The sequence below is a fragment of the Pongo abelii genome, chromosome 8 (assembly GCF_028885655.2).
Source record: "Pongo abelii isolate AG06213 chromosome 8, NHGRI_mPonAbe1-v2.0_pri, whole genome shotgun sequence".
Taxonomy (NCBI): Eukaryota; Metazoa; Chordata; class Mammalia; order Primates; family Hominidae; genus Pongo; species Pongo abelii.
Genome location: NC_071993.2, coordinates 80328682 through 80342758, shown reverse-complemented (window position 1 = coordinate 80342758; position 14077 = coordinate 80328682). Strand labels below are relative to the sequence as shown.

The following is a 14077-nucleotide window of genomic DNA, read 5'->3' as shown; positions in this document are numbered from 1 at the left end:
ATGAGCATAGAATGAGACTGGAGACATTGGCACATTTTTGCTTAGAGAAAACCAGTCTTGGAATTTAAACTCTAGTTGTGGCAAGCTTGTCTAAATGACCTTTTATTTCCTCTAGACGGATGGTATCTCTCTATCTACTCATGGGGTGCTAGACCTTTGCATAGGGCTTCTGGAATGGTTTCCAGCTCTGAACTTTTAGAAAAGGCATGTGGCTCCAGAATTATCTTCCTTTCTTGATCTGGAATTGCCTCAGCTTGCTGAAGGCATCTTAAAGGACCTGTTTGTTTCCATCCTAAAAATAAATTCCTGGGCATGTTTATGTAGCATTTGGTACATTTTCCAAGAGCTTTTAGAGAATTTTTTCATGGGACCCACACAGCCCCATGAGGCTGGGGCCATGACTTATCCTTCTATCATTAGGAATGCTGGCATGAGGCTGCCTACCTGGAAGACACTCAGTACCTCTGGTTTCAGGGAGAATGTGGCAAGGATTTGCTTTTTCTGTTTTTACAAAAAAGGCAGTGAGGATGAAAGAGGTAATGGCTATTTAGAGGCAAATGTAGGTTTTCTTCGTCTCTTTCACCATACATTTCTAATCACCTTTTGATAATTAATTTGTGTTGATGGCACATGACTGCTTTAGATAGTTGGTATATTTTGTTAATAAATTCATTTCTATCTTTTCTCTGGGCTCACTCTTTGGGTTTCCCTTGCCTTTCCATTCTTTTGCCTGTGCTTTGAGAATGAGCAGCCACATCATCAAATCAGTGGGGTATCCCCACAAAACAAAAAAAAGCACCCAAAATAACAAGGGTGATGTGTATCTGCAGGTTTGGAGAGAATCCAACCATAGTGGTGCTCACATACCAAATAAAATTAAATTCCAAGGCTCAGAAGCCCCATCCTCGTATTGTACAGCAGCACCGAGGGACATTTTCAGCACATAGGACACAAGGGATGACTAACATGGATTTCACTCTCTCCTTCAAGTACTCACAAGTGATATTCACTCTGCAGTTAATCAAGTCCTACTTGACAGATTGTGCCATCTTTTCTGATGTATGCTTATTTTCATTGTCTCCAAAGACTGTGAGCTCTGAGAGGTCATGTCTTCCACGTCTATGCAGCTCTCACAGTGCCTCCCACACACTGAAACCCAATGAAGAACTGATTTTGGACATTTGAATCAACTGGATATTTTCATTGGAATATCCCATCTTTAGTTCAAATTCAGTATGAGTTACCTTAGTCTCCTCTTTGTTCAAAAACAGTTTAAGTGAGCTTACATGTCATATAACAAGATAACACAAATTAGAGATGGGTGGGGAAAAATAAGAAAAACAAGAATAGAGCCATGGAGTGGATTCCCCAGAGGTACACATGCTGCAGGAGGACCACAGATTTGGCTTTACAAGACTAACTAAGATTAGTTACACAGTTCATTGTATAATAAAAGCCATCCAGCTTCTCAGAAGTAGAACAGTCAATGGACCTCAAGAGCCTAAAGAAGTTTCTTGAAGGATGTCCATAAGATTCATAGCTCTCCTCTGGCCTGGGCTATCCAAGAGGTAGATTTTAGAGTATAGGGAGGAATGCATGGACTGCACAGCTTCCAACCAATCCTTCCTGAATTTTATTTCTCCCATATGAGCTTTTGCTCAAATGCAGTTTATTTTTAAGAGAACATACCCCTCTTTATCCCACCCTAACTATTCCTTCTGCTTCTCTTTTTCTGAAAGAAAACGATAACCACACAGCCACAAGTCTGTATGACCATAGTTGTATAGGACTTCTTTGCTCATTTGTTTCCATATCCAACCAGTCATCAAAATCTGTTCCTTTCTTCCTTTCTCCTCTTCTCCCACTGTCCCTTCCTCCTCCTCTCCCACCCTCCCTTCCTCCTCCTCTCCTTTCCTTCCTTTCTTTTTCCTTCTCTCTTTCTCTTCCTTCCTCCTTCCCTTCTCCCATCACTTCATTCTTTCCTTCATCACTTACTGTATACCAGGAGCTGGGTTAAACAAAAAGGCATGATTTTATGTAACAGTCAGCAAGGAGACTGTCCAATCAGAAATTATATCAGCTTTAGCACAGGAGCAAGGTCCTCAAAGCCTTCGCTTGTGCTAGGCGTAAACTCTTCAGTTCCTGGATTTGGAAGAGGCATTGTTTCAGGGAGTTCCAGGAGGGCTAAGGTGGTGGGGCAGGCACGGGGTTGGGTGGGTCATGGTTTCAGGAAAGGGGTGCTTTCAATATTCACAAGTAATGAAGTGTTTCAGTATTTTAACAGCTGATAGAGCTGCATTGGCAGATGTTGGCTGCATATCAGTCCTGAGTAAATGGAGTCACAAAGATAACTCAGCTGTGGTTCCTACCCTGGAGGATACTGTAATTCACCATCTTCAGAATGTGTTTTAAAGCCATCCTTTCCTCTCCCTGTTTGTTGCTACGATTGTATTTTAGACACTCACTATCTCAGGCTTCACTGATTATAATTATCTCTTAATGGGCCTGCTGGATTTTAATTTTTTTCTTCTCTTATTTTCCCTCTTTCCAATGTTTCATGTATGTACTGTCAGAGGAAATTCCCCCAAATATTGCATTGACCATGCTATATTACTTCTACTCCCAAACCATCAATGGCCTTTCTCTCTTCTTCAGAATGATATTTGAACTCTTTACCTGGGCATCTGAGTCCCTCAAGTTTGTACCTGCACCGTTTCATCAAGTGATATGGTGTCACCAAAGAAGGATAAGCCATCGTCCCCCATTCTTAAGTACTTACAGTGGGTGATGTGGTATGGAAGAGATGTTTGTAATGATTGTTATACAGTAAAAGCAAATGGGGGAAACAGGTAGGTGATGGTGTGTGGGGTGATGCAGGCTGATGGTGCTGGCAGGGACAGTGAGGAAATAGTCTCTTTGAGTCTGATTTCTCTTGACAAGCTGACAACAATCAATTCCTAGTCCAAAGGCTCTGATTTCTAGGTGGTTGGGCCTGGGATGGTTGAAGGAGGTTTGTCAACCTCAAAATGAAATTTGTTATTCTTTCTGAGGTACAAACTGAGGATATGAAAGCTTTTCAAAGTGTATGAACTCTGAGTAAATTCCAAACCGGGTTAGTGCAAATGACTTTGAAACTCACCATATTCTACCAGCTCCCTCAGAAAGTGAACTGTCAGCTTTGAATGGTTGTATGGCATCCTGAACTGGACTGGATTCACAGGATGAGTCTGCGGGAGAAGTGTTTGGAGTTCTTTCTCTGAGCTGCTCTTTAGGAGAAAGCTTGGCTCAGTAAAACCTAAGCTTAGACCAAGAGAGATTGTTCGTACCTCCCATATACTGAGAACCACTTTACATGGCTACTGCAAGTTAGGCATTTTGCTCATATTTTCATACATGCTCTCATTTAATCTTCACTATTATCTTGTAAGGTAGATGTTATATTGAAACCCAAAGACTAATTTATCTGAGATCACCCCATGTCTAAATCCTAGAGTCAGGATTGTAGGATTACCAGAATCTATGCTCTTTCCACTCTCGTTGTCTTTCTAGAGCTAATGCTTTTTGGAAGTGTTGGAAAGGCAAGGATTATACTTTTACGTGCACATTGGGAATGAGACTTTTAAGCCTCTAAATCCCATTGCTATTCCCCCTTATTGATAAGGGCAGTTGAATGTCCATCTACCCTGGGAAATAAGGATACCCTCCTTCTTAGGCAGAAGTTCCCTTATTTCATGGTTGAGTGACCTCAGCAAGAACATCTCAGTCCTTCTGTCATATGCCTCTATATTCACTTCAGCGCCTTTTTCGGTTTTTGGCAGTGAAGTTCCTTTCAGACAGAGCATTATGCTCTTACTTGCCAATATCCCCACCATTATCTCTGGCTTGCTTTAATCATTTATGCTACTGCTGTTTGGAATTTGATTTGAGTTGTTGTGAGGTTTAAATAGGATCATCCACGTAAAGTGCCTAGTACAGTCACTGGCACATTTTAAGAGCTAATAAATGGCAGCTACCACAATGGTTTTCACTGAGCGGAGAGTACCTCATAATCACAAGGTAAGCCCTCACTCTGGACTGCTTCTTCAGATGAGTGTAGTTAGTTGACAAGACTTGGAGGAGATGAGGCACAGGTCAGATAAGGTTTTAAACAGGCATGGTAGTCAGGAAGGGCCTTACATGTGTGATGATCTGCCCCAGAGGATATCCTGAGCATTCAGATGGACTCATCAAGACAGAGTTTAGCATTTAGTTTGGCCCACATCCCAAATATGGCCAGTGCCTATTTCTCCATAACCTGTGAGTTAATAATTTTTTTTACAGTTTTAAATGGTTGAAAAAATTCTAAAGAAGAAGAATATTTGTGACACATGAAAATTATATGAAATTCAAATTTCACATTCCATAAGTAAAGTTTTATTGGTACACAGCCATGCCTATTTGTTTATGTATTGTCAACGACTGCCTTCACTCTGAGTGAAGTGAAGAGTGGTGTAGTAGTGACAAAAGACTATATGGCCTGCAAAGTTGAACATATTTACTATCTGGCCCTTTATAGAAAGGTTTACTCCAGTGTAAGGTAGAGTGATTTAAGAAAGGGAGATAAGTGAACACTTAAACATATATAACTCAGTTTACAAAGCTTCCAAGGAGAGGCCCTGCTCACTTGGGCCATGAAATTAGATTCTGTCTAGTTTCAGTTCAGTTCAGTAAATAATTACTCAATGCTTCCTATATGACAGAAATATTCTCTGCCCACAGAAACCTCACAATATTATAAATTCATAGACTTGTAGGAAGGAATGCGGAACCACTGAGGTTTAAGTTTAAATCCTGGCTCCATTGTTTACGAGTTGTATGTGCTGCTGGATTTCTTCTGTTTGACTCTCTAGATCTACCCTTCTCTCTTCGATACCCTGTTCTGGGACTGCGGAGGCTGACTCATGGATTTCACTGATGAGCTGTCTTGCTATTCAGGTTCCAGGTGGATTTGGCTGATGGAAGGAGGAGAGGGAATGAAGATAGTTAGTTATTTTTCCAGTTCTCTCCTTACCTATTCTTTGTGGTTGGCTGCATGCCTCTACTAAATGCCACAGCTCCTGATGGAAGGCCTTTTCCATACAGCTACTCTCTCTTCTGGGTACTGGTAACTACTCCCTCCTCTTTCCCTTGGGCTTAGAGTTGTAATAGGCTCTGATAACAATAGTTTTAGGCTGTTACAATAGCTCTTGTTGGTTTTCAAACATCATTCCAGCATTTATAAACAGTTTGAATGAGCTTCAGTTTCCTCATCTGTAAACTTAGGATACCATGTGAGTCATGATCACAGCACATATAAGCTCCTAGCACAGTGTCTGGGCATGCAATAAGGGCTCAGTAAGTGCTATTTACTTTCTGCTTTTCTTGAGAGCTTATAATTTCTTAAGAGGAACAAGTCAAATGGCTGCAGAAAAGTTTAAACCAAATTAAGGCAGTGATTTAGGGATTATTAGGAAAGGACACATTTGGGAAGTAATTTGTAGGTGTTATAAGCAATGCTTGCAGAGTCTGGGTATATGGGATAAGAGAGAGGGAGGAATCGGGGACAAATTTGATTTTTCTGCATGTGTTATTGTGTGGACAGTAGGGAGAGAAAATGTGGGCGAATTTTCATATTAGAGAAGAAGATGAGTTTCATCAGAACAAGTAGAATTTGAAATGCCTGTGAGATGACCAGGTGACAGGGTTAGGCAGGTGGTTGGCTGGGTGGCACTGGAGAAGGGTCTGGGTAGGCGAGGAACATTTGAGAATCATCATTATACTAAGAAATAGATAAGAAAGTAGAAGAGGCTGCTGTGTGTCATAGGTTTGGTGGGAAGACAGATGCCCTAATGGTAAAAGGACTAGACTGGAAATCAAGTGATTTTACTTCTTTTTTTAATTTAAATTTTTAATTTTAATTTTTTATAGAGACAAGGTCTCATTCTCTCACCCAGGCTGGAGTGCAGTGGTACCATCAGAGCTCACTGCAGCCTCAAACTCCTTGGCTCAAGTGATCCTCCTGCCACTCCCAAGTAGCTGGGACTACAGGTGCATGCCACTGCACCCAGCTAATTTTAGCTTTTTGTTTGTAGGGCTGGACTCTCATTATGTTGCCCAGGCTGGTCTTGAACTCCTGGCTTCAAGCCATCCTCCCGCATCAACTTCCCAATGTGCCTAAGATTATAGGCATGAGCCATTGTGCCCAGCTGGTTTTATTTCTTGATCTGGTTTGCCAGTCACTGGCTGTTTAACCTTGGAGATGTTACTTAGTTGTACTGACAATCTGTTTTCTCCAGCAAATGTAAAATGAGAAGGTTGGACTATGTAATATCTATGATGCTATAGAACTTGCAATCTAATTGGGAGGCAAATCATGGAATAACTAGAGATTACTGATAGTATTATCAAGTTCTTTCTGGAGGAAAGCCCCCAGAGACCCATGATCTTCCTAATCAATGGCTATTGTTTAGTGAGAAGGCAGCACACAAAAACTAAGACTCAGTTTCATGGAATAATGATAACAACAAGAACAATGGCAATATTTATTGTGAGTGCTTATTGTGTACCAGGTACTCTTCATGGGTTTTACATCTATTAATATTTAATCTTTGCAATAACCTTATGAAGTAGAGACTATTAGGAACCTCCATTTTACAAAAAATGAGAGCATAAAAAGGTCAAATATCCCACTGAAAGTCATAAAGGAGGTAAGGATTGAAACCCAAGCTGCTTGGTTCCTGAGCCCAAGTATTTAATCACAGACTATCTGCTCACAGGGAAAACTGAGCTCTGGGGAAATAAGAGGCAGAGGCATATACATTGGAACTAGTAATGTTTTTAGATTAACCATGATTTTAAGAGAGGCATGGTCAGGAAGCAAACTCAGTTATGATTATACTTACCTGTTGTAGGAATCTTAGTTGCTGGCTAATATTTTCACTATACTTGCAGGTAGTATAACAGATACATCTTTAATTGGTAATTTTGGTAACAACTAAAAAAATTACATATTAATGCATATATAATGTGTACTAACATATATTAATATATGCAGATTCAACCTTTTGTGCACCTTCATCCCTCCTCCTCCTACCCCAAGAATCACTTTTTCTGAATTGTGCTTGGCTATGTTACCATCATCTACAATGAAGGTAGGCGAAAGACAGATGACTCTTATCCATGTGAGTCTTGTAAGGGTATTATTGAGGTCATTGCTTGTTTACTTTCTATAAAGTCTCTCTTATAAGGACTCCACAGGTGAAATTCCCTTGTGGTCTTGTTAATATTAACTGTACTTCTTACACCAACCATTTTAGATATTTTTATTAGAGACCCTTTAGTGAAACAAATGACCAAGTTGTTCCTTTCACAGTGGGCTCTTGAAAACATAAGAGGGAAATCTGTGGCCAATGGTAGTGTCTGTGCTTATGCAGTTTTAGCTTTACTCCTGGTCCCGGTTTGTGATCCTTTGTTTGCTTTTCTTTCCTTTTCCACCTGCTTTTCTTTTGTAGCATCTTGTTGTAGTTTATGGAACCAGGCAGAATTTAAATCAATATCTGTGTGCATGTAATCCCACCCGCATATTCACAAAATGCATATCCACGGTGCATTTTGGACTCTCTCTCCAGAAGACTGGCTTGCCAACACAGGGACTATTAAGGTTCTATAACTACTCAACATACTTGCTGATAACAAGAAGGTCATCAAAAAGAAACTGATAATTAGGAGGATTATCACAACCATCAATTTACAATGCCTTTGGTGAGTGTTGGTTGCACTTAATGACTCACTGAAGATCAAGTCACACTCCCTTTCAGCAGTAATGTGAGCCTAATAAGCATTAGTGTGATGAGGGCAATGAGTAAACAATCATCTTTGTGATGATTACAATTTGGTCTAGGCAGGAGGGAAAATATTCCTGACTGGGCTTGCTTGACTGTGACAGGAGATGGAGAGGCAGAAGCCGGTAGAGGAAAGGAGAGGGCTGGTGGGGTTAAAAAATTTCAAGGAAATGAGCTTAAGAGACTTGGAGTTGGGGTAGGGCAGAGAGTGTGTGTGGAGGATTAAAGGAAGTCACAGGGAGCTTGATTCAGAGCGGGAGTGAGAGAAGCAGCACACTGGTGTATGTAAGAGAGCATGGCTCAGATTACTGGCTCCATTGCTTACTGTGTGACCTTGGGCAAGTCGCTTGACCTCTGTGTCTCAATTTCCTCAACTGGAAAAGCAGAATAAAGAAGCACCTACCCCACAGAGTTGGTGAGGAATTAAATGGGGATAATTAAATGGGGATGATTCATGTAAAGTGCTCTGATCAGTGCTTGGTGCATTTATGGGTATTCAATAATTGCTAGTACTTATGCTGCTGCTGTTACACTGTAGAATAGAGAATGCAAAGGTTCTTATCTGAGGCTTCTGAGATTCTGGGAGCCATCTTATGGAAATGTAATTCTGGGAGCCATCTTATGTTATTTAAGCAACATACAGACTTATAACTTGTACTATGTATTATATGCCACATATTTTGTCAGTCATTTCATTTATACTGTGTTCTTACAATCTCATCTCCCCATATATTTCTGCACATCAACATATAAGCCTGGACACATAGTAGATGCTCAATAAGGACTCTGAGTTGAATTGAGGGGTGTACTTAATAAGTAATATTTTGGAATAGTGTAGACATTTGTGAGCTGGAAATTGCAAATGAAAATATTATCATGAACATACCACTAATAATATTAAGAATAAGATTATATAGGGTTTTTGGCTTTTCTCAATTTTTCCATAAACACATTAGTCCTCATAAGCCCAGTGAGGCGGACAATATGCTACCATCAGCCCCATTTTACACATGAGGAAATGTGTGTGTCAGTGAAGTTCAATCTTGAGCTTAGATGCCGCAGCCAATAGGCGATGGAGCTGGAGTCAGAACTCAGGTCTTTGGACACCTCCATCAAAGAAAAGGTTGTTCATACTGTTTGGAGTCAGGAAACCTGGGAATCTGTCACTAACTACTTAGGAACCTGTTTGGAGTTTCTCTTCTTCACCTGTAATGTGAAGGAGTTTACAAACTCAAATTTTTACAGAGTCAGATACGTGCGAACTGCAGGTGGATGCAGAGATAGGGGAGGGGGGACAACTGTGAGTAACTGCAGATTGCTGCTCTACCTGAAGTGAGCAGCTGCTGGTCAGCTCAGAGGTGACTGGTGTGCAGGAAATGAAGGCCCCCACATGGACAACACTAATAAGTTTTTCAAGAAAAGCCCTAAATTTGGCTTTTTAGATGAATTTCCCAATTTGAAGTATCGATAACTAATTCAAATGAAAAGCAAACATACACATTACAAGGGCCAAATTAAAAAATATGTGGGCCAAATCAGGCCCAAATTACCAGATTGCACACTCTATATGAGATGATTTTCAAGGGCCCTTTCAGCTCTGAGAGGCAATGAAAAAGGCCCAGTAGCTTCCTGCTGAAAGGCAGGAAATTATTTATCTCCACTCATGGTCAAAACTCATCATCTCTGTTTCCATCAGAGAATATTCCTTGGTACCAGGGGGTGATGCCACCCCAAGCCTCCAAGTTCTCACTTGCGCAGAGGAGATGGAATTACCATGCCACACTGCAGTGAGTGACAGATGTAGATGCAGGGGAGAGGAAAGCAGACCTTGGTTTAATTATGTAAATCTATGGCTACGCTTTAACAAAGCAGTGCAATAAAACTGTCATAACTGCCAAGTTTGGGAAATAGGATGAGCGAGGTTTTCATTCCCGGTACTATATTTGGGAAGAGAAAAAAATAAGAAGAAAAATGCAGAAGCGCTGATTCATCTCTGAAACCCTTCAGAAGCATGTCAGAGATTCTTGTGCTTCTTGCCCCTGCCAAACGACATTTGCAGTGACAACTGGTGCCGAAACCCTAGCAGCCCACACAGAACTCCCTGGGAAAGGAGAAAGCTGAAGTTTCAAGGTTGATGTTTTCTAATGAGATCTCAGACAGATAAGCTTTCTAGTATTACCTGCCAACTCTTCCTCAAACTAGCCAGCCTTCTCTTTGCCTTACAACCCTGCTTCTGCTGCTTTTTGCTAAAATGTGACAAAAGGTGACCTGGGCTTGCCATTTTTTTTTTGAAGGAAAATTTGTATTATTTTAATTATTTTTATGTATAGAAAACTCAACAATGTACATTTAACCCAGTTTAGTGGCAAGTTCTTTAGCTTTTGCCTTTTCGAGCTTGGCGATACGAGCCACGGACTTAGGACCCAGGACGTTGCCACCCCACTGATGGCGGATCTCATCGTATCTGTCGTTGTAATTGGTCCTGATAGCTTCCACCAGCTTAGCCAAAGTGCCTTTGTCTTCCGAGTTCACCTGTGTGAAGGCGACAGTGGTGCAGGTCTTCCTGTAGACTAGACGTCCCAGTCTTGCCTTCCCCTTGATAATGCAGTAAGGGACCCCCATTTTACGACACAGGGCAAGCAAGAAGACAACCACCTCTATGGGATCCACGTCGTGTGCAATCACCACCAGCTGAGCTTTCTTGTTCTCCACCAAGGTGGTGGCGGTGTTAACTCCTGCTCGAAGGACAGGTGGTCTCTTGGTGGGGACGTCCCCTTTGCCAGCAGCTTTCTTCTTGGCCCGGGCCAACAGCCTTCTTCTCTTGCTTTGTCTCTGTTCTGTACTTGTGGGCCAGCTTAAGCAGCTGAGTAGCTGTTTGGCGGTCCAGGGCGTGGGTGAACTGGTTAATCGCAGGAGGCACTTTCAGCCACTTATAGAGGATGGCTCTCTGCCGCTGCAACCTGATACAGCGGGGCCATTTCACAGAGCGGATGAAGTCTCTTTTGGGCTGGATGTCCTGTCCAATGCCAAAATTCTTAGGCCTTTTCTCAAACAGGGGATTCACCACTTTCTTAGCCTCCCGCTTCTTCACGACAGCAGGGGCCAGAACCACCTTCTTTCCCTTGGCCTTCTTTCCTTTCGGCATCTTGGGCGGCGGGAGGAGAGTGGGCTTGCCATTTTTGAAAGCTGGTGGTAGCGGGCTTGTGAATGTGGTGGCGGGTATTTCTTTCCCTATTGGGTGGTGGGGGCTGGAGTGCTGTTCTCCATGTTTCAACTATCCAAATACATGCTTGTTTGTTTTGATTTCAGTATTTTTTTAAAAACCCCATTTTCATATTATAGGGCTAGGATTTTCATGGCTAGGACTCCATTGGTCATGAGCAGCAGATGCCCACCCTAAAGAGCTGAGCCACAAGTGCCCATAAGAGTGGAATTCCCAGAGCAGATGCTTTGTACTTTATGGACATCCAGTTCTATTACCACGTTAGAGCTTTTGCCAATAAAGAAAACTGAAAGGGCAACCACTCTCTCGTTTCTTCAACAAATAAACAAACAACTTGCATGGAAAAAGAGAGAGGGAGCATGAGAGAGAGAGAGAAACTGTAAATTAAAACAGTGTTCTGGGCCATATGAATCAATGAAAGGTTTAGGAACCTTATTTGCATTCTAAATTAAACAAACTATTAAGAATTTACATGTCAGTTAGGGAACAATGAGGGAATATTAAGGAATTATTATTATTATTATTATTATTATTATTATTTTAGATAGAGTCTTGCTCTGTCACCCAGGCTGGAGTACAGTGGCGTGATCATGGCTCACTGCAGCCTTGATCTCCTGGGCCCAAACAATCCTCTTGCTTCAGCCTTCCAAGTAGCTGGGACTATAGGCATGTGCCACCACACCTGGCTGGTTTTTAGTTTTTTTTATAGATACATGGTCTCCCTACGTTGCCCAGGCTGGTCTCCAGTTCCTGGGCTCATGGGATCATCCTGCCTTGGCCTCCCAAAGTGCTGGAATTACAGGTGTAAGCCACCGTGCCCAGCCTAAAGTTTTTACAGGTGATAATAATATTGTGGTTCTGTTTTTAAAAAGTCTTTATCTTTTAGAGATATGTGCTAAAATATTTATGGATAAAGTAATGTAATGTCTGGAATTAAAAGAAAGTAATCTGTGGATGGAAGAGTGCGGCAGTGAGGTAGAGCCAGCGTGTACCTGTTGGAAAGAATTGATTGTCAGAATTTCAGGAATTTTGTGAGCTGGTGGTAAAGAGTCATTATTAAAAATTAAATTCTATGAACTTACACTTAAAAAAATTTAAGAAGCTAATAAACACTCAAAACTTACTGCTTGCTAGTTATTTTACTACAATTACTATGATCTGTGCTCTTGAAATTATTGCATTGATTGTATCTATATGGTGAAAATACCATATAACTGTGCTTCTGCACATCTCTTTCCAATCCTCAGTTGGCACCATCATGTTGGTAACTTGAAGTCAGTCACAGAAATCTACAAATCAGGGATTTCTCCAGGGAGAGCTGATGGTTTTGCATTTACCACCGCACTGCTGGAGGAGTAGGAAGGGTTTGAATAAAACAAGATAGCTCATGAGTTGATAATTGTCTTGAAGCAGAGTGAAAGGAACGTGGGGGCTCATTACATTATTCTCTCTACTTTTACATATGTTAAACTTGTCTATACTGAAAAGTTTAAAGAAATGTGCTGGTTCAGGCATTCTCTTGGGTAGATAAATGTTGCAGTGTTGAGGATTCAGACAGGTAATGAAGACCCTGTGGTGCAAAGGAAAAAGCAATGATCCTAAGGGCAGGGGATGTGGATTCCTTGACTAGCTTTGCTCCTGATGAGCTGTGGGACTTGAGGAAGTCAGTAAGGATCTCTGTGTCCCATAATTCCTGATACACAGTTTGCACTTAATAATAGTTTGTGGCATTCATGACAATCAGGTAAGTGCAAGGGTGAGTTATAAGTACAGGTGAGATTGTGGAGACATAATAAAGGGTTGCCAAACAAGAGAATTATTCTTCACAACTTATTTCCCATTTATTCTAGATGAAAACTCTGAGTCATTAAATATCTCCCTGAAACTTTTTCTCTAGAGTAATTTTATCTTCTTGGCTCATGGTGATGAATCTTTCTGGGGAGAGAATTACTTCAGATTGGGGAAATACCTGGAGCATAGAAGTTAAAAGTGCAGGCTGCCAAAAAGTGGAAATAATCCAAATGTCCATCTCCTGAGGAATGGATATACACAATGTGGTATATCCATATAATGGAATACTATTTGGCCATGAAAGGGAATGAAGTACTGATGCATGCTGCAGCATGCACGAACCTTGAAAACCTCCTGCTAAAGGAAATAAGCCAGTCACAAAAGGCCATATTATATGATTTCATTTATATGAAATGTTCAGAATAGGCTAATCTATAGAGACAGAAAGTAGATTAGCAGTTCCCGGGCCCTAAGGAATGGGGGATTGGGATAAGGTCTTTCTTTCTGGGGTGATGAAAATATCCTAAAATTGATTGCGGTGATGGTTACAAAACTCTATGAATATGCTAAGACCAAGGCCAGGCATGGTGGCTCATGCTTGTAATCTCAGCACTTTGGGAGGCCAAGGTGGGCAGATCACCTGAGGTCAGGAGTTCGAGACCAGCCTGGCCAACATGATGAAACCCTATCTCTATTAAAAATACAAAAAAATTAGCTGGGCATGGTGGCTCAAGCCTGTAATCCCAGCTACTTGGGAGGCTGAGGCACGAGAATTGCTTAAACCCAGGAGGCGGAGGTTGCAGTGAGCCAAGATCGTGCCACTGCACTCCAGCCTGGGAGAAAGAGTGAGACTCTGTCTGAAAAAACAAAACAAAATATATATTTATATATACATACACTAAGACCATAGAATTGTATATTTAAAATGAGTGAATTATATGGTATGTGAATTATATCTCAATAAAGTTGTCAAAAAAGGTGCAAGCTGCCTGGGTTCAAATCCTGGTTTAATTTGCTTATCAGCTGGGGGACACATGCCAAGTTTTCTTAACATTCCTCTGCTTATTTTCTCATCTATAAAATGGGGATAAAAGTGATGCTTACCTCACTGGATTTTTGTGAAGATTAAATTTGATCCTTATGTAGAAAACATAAAAATGCTTATAGTGTGGCCTATACATGGAAAGAGGGCAAGTAATGTTAG

At 41.2% G+C, this 14077-nt stretch overlaps 1 pseudogene; it reads right to left on the bottom strand.

The window, feature by feature from the left end:
* Positions 1–10186: 10186 nt before the first annotated feature.
* LOC100447971 (large ribosomal subunit protein eL8-like) lies at positions 10187–11016 on the bottom strand (annotated as a pseudogene).
* Between the last annotated feature and the right edge of the window lie 3061 nt (positions 11017–14077).